This window comes from Erpetoichthys calabaricus, chromosome 1 (genome assembly GCF_900747795.2).
Source record: "Erpetoichthys calabaricus chromosome 1, fErpCal1.3, whole genome shotgun sequence".
NCBI lineage: Eukaryota > Metazoa > Chordata > Cladistia > Polypteriformes > Polypteridae > Erpetoichthys > Erpetoichthys calabaricus.
The window spans coordinates 20,466,145-20,484,181 of record NC_041394.2 but is presented as its reverse complement, the minus strand read 5'-3'; the positions used below and the strand labels follow the sequence as shown (position 1 = coordinate 20,484,181).

The 18,037-nt window shown below is 38.9% G+C and overlaps 1 protein-coding gene across 3 annotated transcripts in view; it reads right to left on the bottom strand.

Moving 5' to 3' along the window:
- Positions 1 to 10,960, bottom strand: part of sipa1l3 (signal-induced proliferation-associated 1 like 3) — a 292,225-nt gene extending 281,265 nt beyond the window's left edge. The window contains exon 1 of one of the 3 annotated variants that reach the window (XM_051933960.1): positions 10,503 to 10,960. The gene's annotated coding sequence lies outside the window, so the exon portion shown is untranslated. The remainder of the gene's footprint in view (positions 1 to 10,502) is intronic. The other 2 variants (XM_051933955.1, XM_028796163.2) reach the window with 2 other exon arrangements.
- Between the last annotated feature and the right edge of the window lie 7,077 nt (positions 10,961 to 18,037).

Genomic DNA, 18,037 nt, shown 5'->3' with positions numbered 1-18,037 from the left:
ATGGTGGGGGGAGTTTTTGCTCTCATACAACCCTAAGACTGTTAGTTATTGTTATTGTTAGATTCTACATAATGTACTCCTTTATCATTTTATCACTACAAATTTGAGTGTTCTCAGTGTAACAAAAAATCCATTATTTGTATTCAGCATAGAAACACCAAATAACTCCTTTGCCCCTAGGTCTACAATTTGGCTTTTTCAGCCAAGTGACTCAAATGGGTGGTTTTTTTGGGGGTTTGTGGGGGGGGTGCTAATTTAATATAGCAAACACAAAACACCATCTCAGATGTTCTGGAGATCTTTAACTGCTCGAAAACTATTCAAGTACTACTAATTTGGGTTGGTTGGGGGGGCAGTTTTATACACAATTTACATAACATTTCTATTATTATTAAAGTTATTAAGTAGTTCGCATATGTTTGCAATCTGAGATTTTTCTTCTTTTTTTGCATATAACAAAGACATATGCTTTACATTTGCCAATCCAACAGATTGCACATCACAAACATTAACACTACAATCTTTTTTTCGTGTCTGCCGTTTCTATAGGAGGGTGACAATGAGTTAAATTCCAATGGATGTTTTTCAAATGTTGACAAGCAATAAGCAAAAGGAATCAATGAAAACCACAGACAACAAAAACAGCAAAAAAAAAAAAAAAAACAGTACGAGGAAAGTTCGAAGAAAGAGATTTTTTTACAATGTTTCTGTTTGGGGATCGTTGTGCAAACGTGCACAACTGAGCTGCGACCACAGATCTAACTGGTCTGTGGTTGATTTGTTCAAGCATTTCAAGGTCACTTCGTTGTAATGAAAGCATCTGTTGAATGTACTTAAATGTAACGTGATTTCTATAGACTCGCGTCATATGGGGAAACTGTCGGGACCATAAAAATACTTTGTTGTAATAGTCTCTCACCTCGGTCTCTCTCCTCTCTCTGCACCGCTGCAAAGCCCCGCCCGCCAAGCGTTCTGAAAAGTCTGAGTGAGTCGCCGTTGCCGGCAGTTCTCTCGCGGCCCGGCTGTCAGACGGCTGCGGACCGGTAGTGGGCCGCGGACCAGGGGTTGGGGACCCCTGGGGTAAGGCATTCAACTTTAAACTAAGGTTGTCAGTTCTTTCCCCACCTGTTACTCACTGTGCAACACTAAGCAAGTCCTTTAACCTGCTTGTGTTTCAACTGTAAGACATATCTATTAACAGGTGTAACACATCCTGAGCCTGAGTCGCCTTGGGTAAAGATAGGTAAAGATGTTAGCCAAATACACAACAATAATAGTAGCAAGAATAATGTTACAGTTTTTATTTTTGTAAGGGGGAGAGGAAAGAAACAAATGAGGTCTGCAAAAGATCACAAAATTCAGGGAAATTTGTATTAAAAAATCACCTATCAGAACAAACAATGCTATCCTCTTACAAAGGAGTCTAAATTGCATTATCCAGTTCATTATATCTCCTGCAAATACAGAATATCATAAGAACATGTCAGGTTACTCAATTCCCAAACAGATCATTCTGTGTTTAGTTTACATGCCCTACCTGTGCCCACATAAGACTCCTTGTTTTCTGATTTCCTGTCACATCCCAAAGCCATTTGCATCAGGCAAATTAAGTCTCTAAACTGAATCATAATGAACACATGTGAATGGAACCCTGCACAACAGATTACTCCTGCCTTGTATTCAAAGCTGTTCCAGATCACTGCACTGTTGTACAGAACTGAAAGGGTTAAGAAGTGGATTTACCTATATTCAGATCTAATATTTCATTATTGTTTATGAAACAAATTTACAAACGTTCAAAAGCAACACTGAGCAATTTTTAGAAATAAAACTCAAAATTACTACTGGTTGTAATAAACAGATATACAGTATAGTATAAATAAATTAGAAACATTGGCCTGCAAGCACAAAAAAGGCAACGCCTGATTGTGCATGGAGTTTAAGAACTTATGAACATTCAAAGAAAAAAATCATTTCCTTATGCATTTGCAGAAAAAGTATCCCTTAATTATTTACATAAATAAATCAGAAATGATTAGTATTTTTGGGGTTTTTTTGTGATTTTCTACCAACAAGCAGAAAGGCAGTAGAGAAACTGAAATGAATGGACATCTTATTGGTGCATAATCCAACAACTTAACTACCTGGCTAAGAAGCCTAAAACACATATCCATTAAATTCTGAGAAAGCTTACAGTACAAAGAATAAAGCTCTACAACCCACAAATGTATGTTAGTGTGTGTTTTTTTACAATATTGTGCAACTCAAACATAAATGTGTATGCACATATGAATTATTCTATGATGTACATGAACAAGCTGCATCCCTTCAAAAACACTGATACAGATTTCAATCATCTCGTAATCAAGCTAAAGGTGGATCATGCCTATTACAGAATTCTTACTATTTTTTCAAATTATATTATAAGATAGATGTTTTTGCAGCTGTTCTCCTTTATTCTGATATTTAAAGGAACATCACTGGTATTAAAGACAAAGACAGTACAGGTCAATCTGAAAAGCGATGTCCAGTATGAGTTCAATGTATGGAGCAAAGGCTTCAAAGGACTGGCATGGCACTGAGTGGACAAACAGTGCTTCTCCGAAAGTCAAGATGATGAGCATACGAGTACAGTTAAGAGAACACTGGTCTGAAGGTGTCAAGTTGCTTTGTTAGGAGAAAGAGACTAATGGGGTTTGGGCACACATGAAGGCAAAAAGGATGACTAGGTGAAATGAGATATGGTGACTAATGGAAGAGGTACTATGCCAAGATGAACCCAGCATAAAGTAAGTATGGCTGTTACTCCTATGGGTGGCAAAAATTATAAGGTAGACAATGAGCAACCAATCAGCCTAAGTAAATCAGCTGTGAATGCAGCATATCACAGAAAAAAAGAAAACTGACAAACGAGAGACTATTCAATTCATCAGGCTCATTTTGTATAGTTAGTAGCTAACCTGTCCCCCCATGTCTTCCAGATACTTCTTAAATGTGGTCAAGGTTTCTGCTTCAACTACATGTCTTGGTAGCTTGTTCCAGATTCCCACAACTCTGAGCCTAAAGAAATGCTTCCTGGTTTCAGTCTTAAATTCAATTCTCCTTAACTTTCACTGGTGTCTTCTTCGGGCGCTAAGCAGGCTCCTATCAATTATGGAGAATCCACTGCATCCACTAAACAGTGTCATCTCCAGACAGAGGAGCAGCTTCAGCGACAGACTGCTGTCACTGTCCTGCTCCACTGACAGACTGAGAAGATCGTTCCTCCCCCAAACTATGCGACACTTCAGTTCCACCCGGGGGGGTAAACATTAACATTATACAAAGTTATTTTCTGTTTTTACCTGCATTATTATCAATCTTTAATTTAATATTGTTTTTTGTATCAGTATGCTGCTGCTGGAGTATGTGAATTTCCCTTTGGGATTAATAAAGTATCTATCTATCTATCTATCTAAGTATGTGATTCACTATTAATATGAAAGAATTCTGCTAGATCTAATTTATCGATGCCTTTGAGAATTTTGAAACACGGGATCAGATCTCCCCACTCAGTGTTCTATATTCAAGACTAAAAAGGTTTAATTCTCTGAGTCTGCAAAGCATGTCCTTTGGTCCTGGTTTACATCTGGTTGCACTTCTCTGCACAGCTTCAAGTGCTGCTATGTCTTACTTGTAGCATGGTGACCAAAAACACAGTACTCCAGATGCAGTCTCAAAAAAAAAAATGGTCCAAGCACATTCTATCATGGAAATTCAATTTTTAAAACTCTGAAGGGGGCACATTTATAACAGTTTTAAAAGTAGAAGCTTTGAAAGTATGACTATGAAACTGCAGAATACACTAAAATTGGTACCACACAACACGATTTCTAGTCGGAGGCAATGACCAACTTTATGACTGGACTGCTGATCTGGATGTCAGATTACATGACTTTTTTTTTTTTAACTTAAAAAACAGCCAATAATGTTCTGCCTGACTGTGCTGGTGCTGTACAAATACTTCCCTGGCAGAGCGAGTTAACACAGAATTGCTACCAGGCTGAGTACTGATTGGTTGCCAGCTTTTGCACACACAGATCCCGCACCTATGAGTTAGACATCCAGTTTGACATCCGTGGCAGAGCGACTGGCACTGAGCAGGCTCCTGTCAATCATGGAGAATCCACTGCATCCACTGAACAGTATCATCTCCAGACAGAAGAGCAGTTTCAGCAACAGACTGCTGTCAATGTCCTGCTCCACTGACAGAATGAGAAGATCGTTCCTCCCCCACACTATGCGACTCTTCAATTCCACCCGGGGGGGGTGAACGTTAATATTATACAAAGTTATTGTCTGTCTGTTATACCTGCATTGTTATCACTCTTTAATTTAATATTGTTCTTTATCAGCATGTTGCTGCTGGAGTATGTAAATTTCCCCTTGGGATTAATAAAGTATCTATATCTATTTTAAGACATAAATCAGACCTTTTTGATTTTATTGGGGTGAGTCGCAGACTAGACCTATCAGACTACATGACTGCTAGTCATGGAAGTGCGCCATGATTGCCTCCAATTCACGAAAATTATACAAATTTAGTCTTAGACTGGAAAATCACTGGAAATGATGTGCAATAGGACAGGGTCTTTAGAAAACATTGAATGCAAACTGTTTTAATGATGAACATGGCTCAATTTCTTAAAGGTCAGAACAACACTGGAGAACAACACTGGGTCCAGGAATAAAAGAACCACAGTGCTCAGGTTCCTTCCACCTTTTAAAATTTACCCATCAATTGGCTGTACCATTATTACCACAGTTACTGTAGCAGCAAAAAGCACTGCAGGTACCTCATCAGAAGACGTGGTCTTGCAAATCTTAACATTTCAAAGTCTCTTTAAAAGAACTTGTTTACTTTATTACTGGTATCTAAAATACAACATATTACCAAAACATCCATTCATCCATTTTCTAAGCCTGCTTTTTCCATTACAGGATTGCAGGGAGAAGAAACCTTTCCCTCTAATATCAAGGAACAAGGAAGATGCCAACAACAAACCTAACAGCCAATGTAGTAGGACAAAAGCTATACATTACATTTAGAGCTTGGTTAAGAGTACCAGCAGAAAATAAGTAAGATTACATAATTACCACTATTTTTATTTATAAATGTGGCAGACATTTATCATAATGCGAGACAAATAACAAGATAAAGTAGCATATAAAGGATGAAGTGGCTTCTGACAAAGCAGCTAAAGGGCAGACCACACTAAACAGTTAAAGGAATATTGCGACAAGCATCCAGAGAAACAGCCATCCCTGAAGCATCAATAATACATGCACCTGTTTTTACTGCAAGACTGTTGTGAACTAAGCCCCGAGGGTTTCACATGGCCCACCTCTACCCTCTACCAATCAGGGGAGAGTTTCGAGCCAAAAGTTATGCTTCCTCAAACAAAAGTTAACACTCATTCAGATCAGTCTTATTACAATGCTCAAATATCCAAAAACAGTTTTTCATACTGCACAAAAGAAGCCAACAACAACAATTCCTTTTGTTTAGTTCTCAGCTAAGACTTAAAAACCCTCACCATCATTTCATTGCCGTTATTCTCTGCCGATAATCCACACCAAAGAAGAAAAACCAGACAGTGTTATCTGACTTGACAGCATTATTCATGCCTGCTTGAGAAAAATAAAGGAACGTGTAGATAGCTTGGTCAAAACTCATCATGATTTCAGCCAGTCAAAAAAATTACACTTTGTCTGCCTCAGAACCTCCTTTGCCAGTCAGGGCTGCAGTGACCAAACAAAAGTAAAAGGGCAGTGCAACATAGCAACATTTTTATTGCTGCTTAATAATAATGTTCACTAACCATAATTATTTAATTCTTTAAATATGTACTCATGTTTGCTTTCGAATAAAGGCTGTTACATTTCAGAAAATGATAAAAATGAGCAAAACATACCATACTGTACTGTACTGTGAAGAGAAAAGTTACATTTACCTTACAAAGATTTATTTAGTGTGGCTTCTTTAATCCAAAGTGACAAACAAATCATCATAATGATGTTACTTAATAATAACAAGAGCGAACTGTGTACACAAGCGATAAGACATTATTATGTAACTGCTTGTTGTGACACATGCAGGCAAAGAAAATCCCAGAAACATTTTATAAAATAAATACTTTTAGTGAACACAGATGAGGCATTCACAGATACAATTTCTCCATGTTTTAGATTTAGTCACAAACAAATTTATTGAAAAGACTCAGTTGTGTTCATCAACACAAGTCTAAATCTTATACTCTTGTTCAAAACTAAGCTCATTTTTGAAGTTCAAGTATTGCAATTGTGTCAGTATCGTGTTCTCTGCATTAAAAATGAAATGCACTTTAATTGTATGCTGACACTCCCAACATTATGCTCCATTTCTGTGCAACACCTCCTTACTTTGATATCAAATGAAAAATGATAACATACAGTACTGCTTACCTTGAGCCTGAACAAATAAATGACCAACTCCCATTGCCCTCTCAGTCAACAATACTGTACTTGGCAGAATGCAATGAAACAAAGTATAATCTGTTAATTACAGCATGAAGCCGACATCACTACCACATGAGCAATTATCCAGATTGTACATTATAAATTATCTAATCCCACAAAAAATTAAATAAAACTAAAAGCTTGCAAGCATGTCTGACTGGGGCTAGGCAGTTCAAGATAACATGGACTGTTAGCATATATTAGATAAGATATACAGTATGTGTGTCATAGTCCTACCACCTACAGAGATCTGTGCTGAATTCCCAGCCAGGTCACAGTCTGTGTGAAGTTTGCACAACATCCCCACATTTTTTTTTCCCCCTCTGTACTCTTATTTCCTTCAACATCTCAAAGATGTCTATGTTAAGTGAATTATTAATTTAGACTAAATAAACCATTAGTCCAGGTTGTGTGCATCACCATGATCTATAATGGACAAGCATGCCATCATAGGCTGCTTCCTGGCTTGCACCAGGATTTACCTGAATTATTGAAAAAGGAACAGTTCAGTAAGTCCTGAATGAATGAATGCAATAGATGATGTGCTGATGACTGGAAATGACAAATTATTACTCTATGCTGATAAAGAGGCCATAACATTTACATAGTGACTAAAATAAGTTTGGTTGTCTAATTTAAATCATTCTGTGTTGGCTATATAAAACATTGTACTTTGACCCACCAACTGAACAAAAACTAAAGTGTACATAATCATGTGAAACCAGGAAATATTTTTAACAAAAACATGTGACCCTGTGTTGGTCACATGCAGGTACACCAGGCTGACCCACAAGCATCATAAATAACCTCAAAATAAGACAAAAGAAAAAGCACCAGTGCTTTCGGGCAACAATTAAAATATGTTAGAAACAGAAAGCAAGTGAAACAAACTAAAAAAGGTTTTACGCTTCTCGCATCTTACTGTACAATGATTCTTATTACTCGGTGAAAGAGAATGCAATAACCTCAAGTTCTTTTATGGAGTTAAGATTTTTAAAAAAAAGCACAAAACAAAATCAAAACCAAAACAGTATCAACTGGTCGCCTGCAACTCATGAATGACACCAATCTTTGAAACCATTTGTCTTCTCCACTATTCAGTGAAGAGAGATGAAGCCTATCTCAATGACACTACAGGAAGGTGCAAATCAATTCTAGATGGAGCACCAATCCTTCACTGAGCACTGTCATGCAGTGTTTATCAACCTAACAGGCGCCATTCTTAAATACAGAAAGAAAACCTGAAAAATCCACACAGACACATGGAGAAAGGGCAAAGTCCTTACAGTGACCAAGTACAGAAGTGGCCATGCCAACATCCACACCACAAAAGGTGCCCTGAAAATATATCAAAACGAGAAATAAAGAAACATTTTCACAACATTTTCAAAGCAATTATGATCAAGAAGCTAGTTTATCTCTCATAAATCAAATGCCTGCCATTGCCAAAGTGGTAAATTCAGTCATTAACATTAAGGAGTCTTCATAGATAATTTCATTTTAGAGTGGATTAAACATGTTAATCCAACACATACATGAATATTTCTTTAAAACCTTTTTTTTTTTTTATAGCACCCTTAACTGAGTACAGGAGCAGAGCTCTCAGGTAAAATACAAGTATAAATTTTACAAAATACTACAGAATTAATACATAAATACACATTTGTTTAAACACTCAGAACAACCCAAGAAGTTCGAATCTGATTAATATGAATAGAAACCACTAATGTCTCTCTGTTAATTGATGAACTATGGCCAATTGATAACGGACACCAATAGTAACAAAGCAGGAACCAACTCAGCACATTATGAAACAATATTTGACAACTTGCTGCTCCCCTGTATGTACGACTGTAATCATCCACTGATGGCAAAATATCTACACTACATGTACATCTAATGCTTTTATCCAAAGCAACTTATGAAAGTAGTCAACATAATTGAGTAAACGTCAGTATGGAGGACTGCTTGAGAACAAGTTTTGCAGGACAAAATAGATTACCACAAGTGAAGAGCTCAGAACAAAGTGTAAGCTAGTAACACTTCTTTAGTTACACAAACCTATTAAAGTCATTATCAATTACAAAGAAATTCACAAAACAAGAGAGTCCTCCAACACTTTCAAATACATTGAGGGAGTCCTCAATTGCAAAAGGAGGGGGCAGCTTATTCCACCACACATGAAGAGCATCTGGATTGAGATCTGGCATAACCAGACACCATTCATCAGTATAGCTGAGTGGTCAAGTAGGAGGAGAGCAACCTCACAAGTGTCTCCATGAATATATAGGTGCTGACCCATTACCTACTCTGTAAGCAAGCATCAATTATTTAAACTCAACACAGGGAGCTAGTGTAGCGTATGCATTAACGTAATCAGCCATTTGCTATAGATACGTCATGACGTATCTGCCCTTTCCAGATGTTTGAGCAGACACAGGCCTAAAAGTGTGAAAGGATTGCTTTACCTTACTCTTAGTATTCCACTCCAACTTTCAAAAAATAAAAAGAAGTCACGTTTTTCAGCCTGGTTAACATGCTTGATGTTCTTAAATAATATCTTCCCATAAGGTGAAAAAAAAATCCAGCGTTGCCAAAAAGGATGTTTCAAATGTCTATTTTGATTATAAAAAGTGAGGCAATGCGGAAAAAATGAGCAGACTGGCAAATACCAACTCTAACAGGATATTAAAAAAAAAAAATCAAACCTTTGTTAAATATTAATCTTCAACTTCAGCTCTAGCACCATTCACAATAAATCAGTACGGTGGCAAAATCTATTACATTGTTTTTATCATCCCAGTCCTAAACCCTGGTAATTCCCAACTTCTGTGTGGAGTTTGCATACCTTTTAACTCATATGAAGTAAACCACCCAGCTAGGCTGACTGGTGACTCAAGACTGACCCAGTGTGGGTGTTATCATACCATTGACTTGTTCCTCCTGCTTTACAGCTAAACTATTCTCCGCCTCCTCCATTCCCCTATACTATAAAAAGTAATCATATTTGGAATTTGTAGAAGCTTTCAAACAACCACCGAACACACATTAAAACACATCAGTCCTTCCACTTTTAACCTGACCGTGGTTCGGTGATGGATGGACTATGCCCGTGCGGCAACCTGGTAACAGATCTGGAAAAAAAACTGCAGCACTGGACGCAGGTTAACAGCTAAGTGCGCTGACGCCTGGGCCAATTTACGATTCTTACCGATCTGACAGATATGCCTTAGGAATGCCGGTAGAAACCCACAGCCGACACACAAATAGAACACAGGGGGCATAAAAAGCGTACGCCGGTAACGTCAATGCCTGCGTCTAAATAAAATATGATACCAACACTATCCAGGGACAACCTTCGAGGTCTCTTCGCTTACTGTTACAGTTCGACAGTTACGGTTGACTGGCGGTATACGCCACAGACTTTCTAGTTTGTCTATAAAGCGTGAAATGTGTTACGAGGCCTCCAGCAGGTGACACTATAGGCCATCAAGGTGTCGCGGTCCTGCCCATAACACAAGCCCTCACCGTTCCCTTTTTTTTTTTTGTAAAATCTCTCAACAGCATTCCCAACTTGGACTCGCAAAGGGCTTCTGGGATATGTAGTTCTGGTGAAGGTACGGGAGCCGTAAGGAGCAATGACACACCTGGATGGCAAAAAACTACAAACTCCGACATTCGTGATCGAGGAGCGTGCGCACAGGTCTTCGGATAGGACAGATCAGGAAAGACTTCTTTATCGTGTAATTATAAAATGTGGTTAGAAAAACCGCGACAGCGTGTCCAGAATACAACCTATTCCAGTGAAAGAAAAAACGATGAGCCAGAGAAACGAGCCGACCCTTCTATAACCACCAGTCCGACGTCCAGCTGGCGACAGTCAACATGCCAGCTCCCCACACTACCAACTGCTATGAAACAAGTTGAGCAAAAGCTTCATTTATAAACTTTCACCGGTCTCTTACCTGCGAGGCGACCTAGCGTCTTCGACGTTTTGGAATGTTTGGGTTTTTATTAAAATTTTGCGCTCAGTGGCTTCAGATTCTGTCCTTTAAATCCCGGTTAAAAGCTCCGTGCATTCGCTTTCGCTTACGAGCCTGCTCGTTCAGTCAGCCAGTCTCTCACACACACACACACACTCTCTCTCTCTCTCTCTCTCTCTCTCTCTCTCTCGCTGTCTCCCCCCCCAAGCGCTACAGCCAAGGCAACCGCAACCCGACACGCGCAGCTTGTCCCAACCACCAGACAGCAGTGCGCAAGCGCCCCGCGCCCTGTCCCTGAGCGGCTGCTGACGGCTCCTCCTGAGCGCGTCACATGCAGCCGTGAGCAGCCACTAGAGGTCGCGCTGCTGTGTCAATTTGATTAGTCTGCTAGGGGAGAACAGTAATTCATCAGCCACAGCTTTTCCTCTTGTGTAACACTTTACTTATTTAACTTGTAAATTTAAAAATATTAAGCTGAATTGTATTACAATCAAATTAAATAACAAATAAAACATCAATACACTCTTTTCCTGAGCCTGTGTTTCCAAAAGTAAGGTGACAATGAACTGGATCCCACCCTGGCAGCATCATGAACCACCTCTGGATGGGGCACCACTTTACAGCAATCAACACTCAAGCACAGAGTGACAGTCGCTATTCCATCCATTCACTTTCTCATGTCCTAATTTAACTAGGAGTTAGTGTAGGGCTGTGTCATCATGCATTTGCAAATGAAAAAATTTTTAAAGGCGGAGAGGTGGCTCTGAGGCTAGGGATCTGCTCTGGCAATCGGAAGGTTGCCGGTTCGAATCCTGTAAATCTGCTCTGTTGGGCACTTGAGCAAGGCCCTTTACCTGCAACTGCTGAGTGCTTTGAGTAGTGAGAAAAGCGCTATATAAATGCAAAGAATTATTATTATTAAAGGTTATATCCACACTGAAAATGAAAGAAGGTTAAAGACACAATGTTTTGACTATAAAGCCTTCATCAGATGTGCAACTGAAAAAGAAAATGCAAGCAACATATATAGGACAGGGAACAAAGCCATGGCAGATGAAAGATGAAGAGGTGAGAGAAGGGGAGTAAAAGCTGCCATTAAAGATGATGAAAGGAGAGATTAAAAAGTTAGTTGGTCATTAAGAAATTTGTGATTCCAAGCTGAGAATGAGCTCAGCTTCTTTTGTTTTTCTTTGAAGCCCCGTGAAAGAACAGAAATGGACAGATCGCTATATCTATGATCAAGGAATGTGAAGTGATCTACAATAGGCTTTGTGAGGTCTTTGATCTTAACTTTGCAAACATGCATTCTGACTTTGCTAGCCGTCTTCTCTGGTTCACCTCTGTAAATGGATGGACACTTCCTGCAATAAGATTTTTCGATTGGCACAAGGTTCAGTTTAATATTGAATTTACAAGAAGGACTAGATACAAGGGTATTGTCAGTGACATATTTGTAAGTGACACAGTGGCTCCTGTTACAGCTCAAAGTGCCTGGTGAGGAATGTGGCTCTCCTCTATGAAGTGAGCTGCGGATGAGAAATTTACGTAGGTTAGGTGTTCGATAGAAGGAGATCAAGGCAGGGTTAGGAAAAAAAAAAGGCTCATGTGGAAGGATCAGTCTGCAAAATGGGGAACTTTTGTTTGATGACCCGTAGGAAAGATAAAGTATTAGGGTAAAAAGCAAGGACCATTGGGATGTGGGTTTCATTATTGGGTTCTTAGAGTAGATGTTACAAGATCTACTCCTGGCTTGATTGAAGGCGTTGTCTACAATATCTATCAATGAGGAAACTTCTCATTCTGAGTGCTTCATTACAGATGTCAGTCTCATCACTGCAGAGTTGTTGGAATCTTGTTTGTACACATCCAGTAGAAAGCCTAGTTAGCAAGAAAAGAAATGCTCCTCCACCCAGCCGATGAAGATGTTGGCATATCTAGGTCCCATTCTAGTACCCAATGCAGCTGTACTGACCAGGTGAAAAAAAGATATCAGACATTGAGGGTACGAACCAGCTTGGCCAGTCTGTTGAGAGTGCTCCTGGAGGGATTCTGGACTGGATATCTGTTGAATGCCTGACTGAAGGCAACAAGACCTTCATTGCGAGGAATAACTGTGTGCAGAGAAATGACATCCATGGTAAAGATAAAGCAGTCAGAACTGTGAAAACTACAGCTGTCCAACAACTAGAGAGCATGGTTAATATCTTTTAAGTATGAATGGAGACCTTCAATTTAATTTAACTGGTGTGGAACTGATTCTGGCAGCAGTGAGTGTAAGACAAGGATAACACATGCATACTCATGCTCTCATCCTCTCCCACTCAAGGACAAGATGGAATAAAGATGCCTTTGCATTTTAAGACACAACCCACACAAACATGGGGAGAACTCTCAAATTCCACACCAAAGGAACTAAACCTAAGTCCAGTAATTATAAGGCAGTGTGTCTCAAGTGTGCTCACAGTTATTACTCTGTCAAACACAATCATTTTCCTGTGCAGTACACGACTCAGATTAAATTGAGTACTAATTTAAGCATGCAGTGGTGATGAAGAAGATTGCGTGCCTAATTTGTAATCCTTCCCTCTGGCTGTGGATCCTAATAACCTTTTCAATGAGGTGAAATAGCAGCTAGGCAGAAGGTCAGTCTGGGACCACAAGCCACTGCCCATATGGAAAGACAGAGTGCAACCTACCTGGGGGGCAAGGATTATTATTTTAAAGAGCAAGCTGAAGCTGGAAAATCAACAAAATAATGATAATCCGGAAATGACAAGAAGAAAAAGCACTCAGCACCCCTGTAGTTTAGTGTGGACTAGTTGGATAAGGCTGACAGGTTAATGTGCTACAGTGTCTAATAAAGTATGCACCCTCTTAGATCTTTCCAGATTTTATTGTTTTACAGCACTGAATCATAATCAGTTTCATCTGGGTTTTTGACACTGATCAACAGAAAATGGCTTTTTAATGTCAAAGTGAAAACAGATATCTGCAAAGTGGTTGAAATTAATTACAAATTTAAAACATAAAATGAGTGATTATTTAAGTATTCACCCCTTCAAGTCAGTGTTTAGGAGATGACTGGCTTGAGTCTGTACTAAAGTCTCTCTTTGTCTATCAGCTCTGGCAGTTTTCCCCATTCTTCTTCTTCTTCTTCTTCTTCTTCTTCTTCTTCTTCTTTGCTAAACTGCTCAGCTCTGTGTGTTTGTCTTTATGCTTGGGGTTGTTGTCTTGTTGGAAACCTAATTTTCTCAAAAGTCGCATGTTTCAGGTTAAGATGCCAGCTAAGAAGTGAGTGTGTAGGGCATAGTGATTTAAGCTCCATGATCAGAAGGGCATGATCAGATATAACAATAGTGTTGTACTTACAAGAGATGATAGTGACCAATAAATTATTATCTCTCTATTATATAAAAAAAAACTTGGGACGAGATGAGACCTGTTCTGGGAGACAAGACATGACCTTCTCAGAAAGACAAAAGACACTTTCATGTCCCGCAAGACTAGACTTTGTGCCAAGAGATTTAACCACACCCAGGGCCGGAAAAAGACAAAGTGTAGATGACAAAGAAGAACGTCATAAAGAATTCAAACACATTAGCATGATACACATGTCAGAGCAGGTTAAAGATAATAAAAGTAGGAAAATTCGAAAGTCTCAAAAAAATGATAGTAATGACCGCATTAGCGCAAACAAACGGAAAATATTACTCGGTGAAATAACGGAACAGCGAAAAGAGATCAAATAGTGTTTGAGGATGTCTGAGGGAGAAGAGAGACAAGGCAGTGAGACAAAAGGAGAGCTGCTGTACAGGCTTTTAAATGTTTGAAGCGCTGCATGAGATGCAGATCACACGGCATGGCAGCAGTAGCAAGCCAGCAGCTGATCGAGCAAAGAGGAGGTAAAAAAAAATGTATTAGTTTCCCATTGTATCACCGTTTAAGAGGGGTCTCCTTGGGTGCATTCAGCCCCTCTCTTCACAATGGTGCTAAGCGTAGGTGGGTTGAGTGAAGCAAGCAGGCGGCAAAGTCCCCTAGTCTATAAAAAAATAATCAATTCTTGAGTAACTATGATATGAGAAGAAGGAATATGCTCTTGAGTTTGGATTCAAAAGTCTTTCTGGGCCTAATAAATTATAATCCATTACAAGCTGTGTGATTATTTTGGCAGGATTATTAGATGTTATCACCACTGTAGCTGAAGACTTATCCAGGTCTGGATTTGAAACATAATTAAAGTCCCTAGCCATTTTAATTTGATGAGTGTTCATATTAGGAATAAATGCAAATACATTTTGGATGAAATCTCTATCATCCATGTTAGATGTGTAGATATTTATCAAAATTACTTTAGTTTTAAATACATTACCCATCACTATGACATATCGCCTTTCAGGATCAGGTACTACGTCTGATAATACAAATGGTTTTATGTATTAAGATTCCCACACCTCTAGTTTTCTTTGTATAACTGGAGTGAAAGATTTAGCCAATCCAATCTCTTTGCAACCAAAACTTGTTCTTATTTATTAAGTGAGTCTCATGTAAAAATATTGTCTTAGTATTTAGGTCTGTTAGGTGAGAAAATACTTTTTTTTTCTCTTTAAATTGTGACTGAGACCTTTGACACTCCAGTTCACAAAGTTCACTGTTTGGTCAGAGAGACACTGTTTCTAAACGTTTAAGGACATTTTGTAATCTTAAGTAAAGGTAGTACATTGTTTCATACAAAAGATTTAACCTTGGTATCATATTATTGTCAGGTATTATGGCTAAGGAGCCTATTATTATGTTGCCACGTCCTGCGTGATGTTTGCATGTTCTCCTGTGTCTTTATGGGTTTCCATCCAGTGTCCAAAGACATGCACGTTAGTTGGATTGGTGATGCTAAATTGGCTCCAGTGTGTGTTTGGGGTGTGTGTGTGTGTTCACCCTGCAATGGGCTGGTACCCTGTCTAGAGTTTGTTCTAGACTTGCACCCTATGCTGGCTGAGATAGGCTGTAGCACCCCCTGTGACCTTGTTCGAGACTAAGTGGGTTACACAATGACCGACTGACTGATTTAACTGGATATTCAGTGACATGGATATTTTCTCCTCTCCATTCCCCAACTTATGTCTTTCCATGATCTTTTCACAGAGTTGCTTAGAGTGTTCTTTTGTGTTCATACTGACTGACCACAAGTTGTCTCCTCCACAGTCAGGTGCATTTATATCACAAATAAGTGAATTATCTTCTATTTTGCAAATAATGAATGCAACTGAGCTTTCCAGAACCTTCAAAGCTGCAGAAATCTATTGTTTGTAGCCTTCAATAAATCACAATCCTGTTTCTAAGCTTTAAAGACAGTTCCTTCATCCTCATGGCTTGGTTTTTGCTCAAATGTGGTGTCTTCTAATCTATAGACAGGTGTGAGCCTTTCCTGATCAGATCCTGTCAGTTGAATTTACCACAAGTGGACTCCAAACGTCTCAATGGTGATCAATAGAATGGGGGGACACCTGAGCCAAACTTCAAGGGTCATAGCAAAGGATCTGAATACTTGTGTCACTGTGAAATTTCAGTTTTTTATTTTTAATTGATTTGAAAGAGTTTCTAAAATCCAATTTCAGATTTGTCATTCTGGGGTATTGAGTGTTCCTTGATGGGAGAAAAAAGTGAATTTAAATGATTTTAGCCCATGGCTGCAACATAACAAAATGTTTAAAACATGAAGGAGTCTGAATACTTTCCCAGTAAAACTGTTACATAAAGTAAAATAAGAATGTAAAGTACAAGGATGTTGGTTCAAGACACCCTTACTAACTAACTAAAAATATGGAGACAGTTTTATCAAATGCAGCATGTAAAGTGCAAGCACGGTTATTGGGAAATGTGCTTAATAATGTTTGGCTTAGCTGTAAAGTTCTATCACAATCAGTAAGTAAGAATGTGGAGAATGTGGCTCTATACAAGAAAAGAATGGCCTGTTAATAAAGGTGTTCACCTGTCAACCTCAAGGATGTCTGTTTGGTCCCCACTATTGTTTCCTAGTGTGCTCATAATGGAGTCAAGTTACCAGAAAGAGCTCGCATTGTACTAAAACAGAAACAGCTGTAGAGCACAGGCCTAACAATGTGAAGTGCTAAAAGCACGATCTAAAGAGTGGACCTGTAGCTAAGGGATTTAACTGTAAACCACAAGGATGTCAGTTCATTCCCCATTACTGCCCTTAAAGAGATATATCAACTGCTAGAATTCATACTATAAAACAATGAAAAGTGTTTAAACAAAAATGGTTGTCTTCCAGGTGACATGGCTGCATGTTGAGCAATGCTTCTACCTCACGTGACCCGTACTGTGGGTACAAACTCCATGCCCAGTCATCAACTAGAGGGTGTGAAGTGTAGGACAGACTGATAATATCCATTCTTTTGCTATGGCTAAAACACAAGTCCTGGCTTAAAATCTCAGGCCAGATGCTCCTGATGCCAGCTAAAGAGTCTCATTTTGCATGACACGACCCCTCTGCAGAATGCAGACTCCATGCCTCATCTGATATGATGATCAATCATAGGCCAGGTAACACTCGAGGTCAGAGGTACGAGCTGGACACCCAAGTTTGAACAAAGGCCCATAACTCAAGAGTGTGTAACGTGGATGGTCAGAACGTGGCACCAATGGTCAACCAAAAGGATGAACTTAAGTGCACCCAAGAAACCCAAGACAAGACCTCTGTTCCGCCCTTTGAAAACCTCAAACACACGTTAACTCATTGCTCTTCTCTCTACAAAGCTAACAGCTCTCAACCTGGCCATAATTTACTGTATGCCATATAACAGAGAGGACTACAGTAAACCCCTGGCTTGAAAAGAGATAGGCAACAAAGAATCTTTATAAAAAGAGAATTTATTTACAAAAAGAGAAACTTGTAACAAGGTATACAAAAGATCAAAAAAGAGGCAAAAGGAGTTGCCAAAACGGAAATCCAAAAACAAACAAGTCCTAATAAAATATATTAGCATGTAAAACAAGTGACCCACTTCAACAACTCTAGAGCCCTTCATGAGAGTGTCATAAACCTTTTATTTGAAAGTAATCACATCCATTTCAATATTATTATTATTATTATGATTATTATTATATTTGTGTGTCTTCTGTTTAGTATCTGAAAACTACAAAGCGTCATCATGGTTTCTAAGGGAACCACAAAACATCTTCTTGAATGCCATTTTGCAGCTAGGGGTGCCATAAAATCATGACGTCATTCATTCTCAAGTATGAACCCCTCACTGAGACTTGGTGTGGACGCTTCATAACTATTTCTCATGTTCTACTCTGGGGTAGCACAAATTCAATGTAATTCCTAGGAGTAATTCTGATATGCTTAAAAATTACAGGCACAGGGAATGAAAACAAGCCACAGATCAAAACAAAAAGTCTTAACCGCAAGGGAAGAAAGCTCAAAAATAGCAAACTCTTAGTTGAAAAGACACGGAAGGAGATGAAACCCAGAAAATCAGAATAAAGTCAAATGA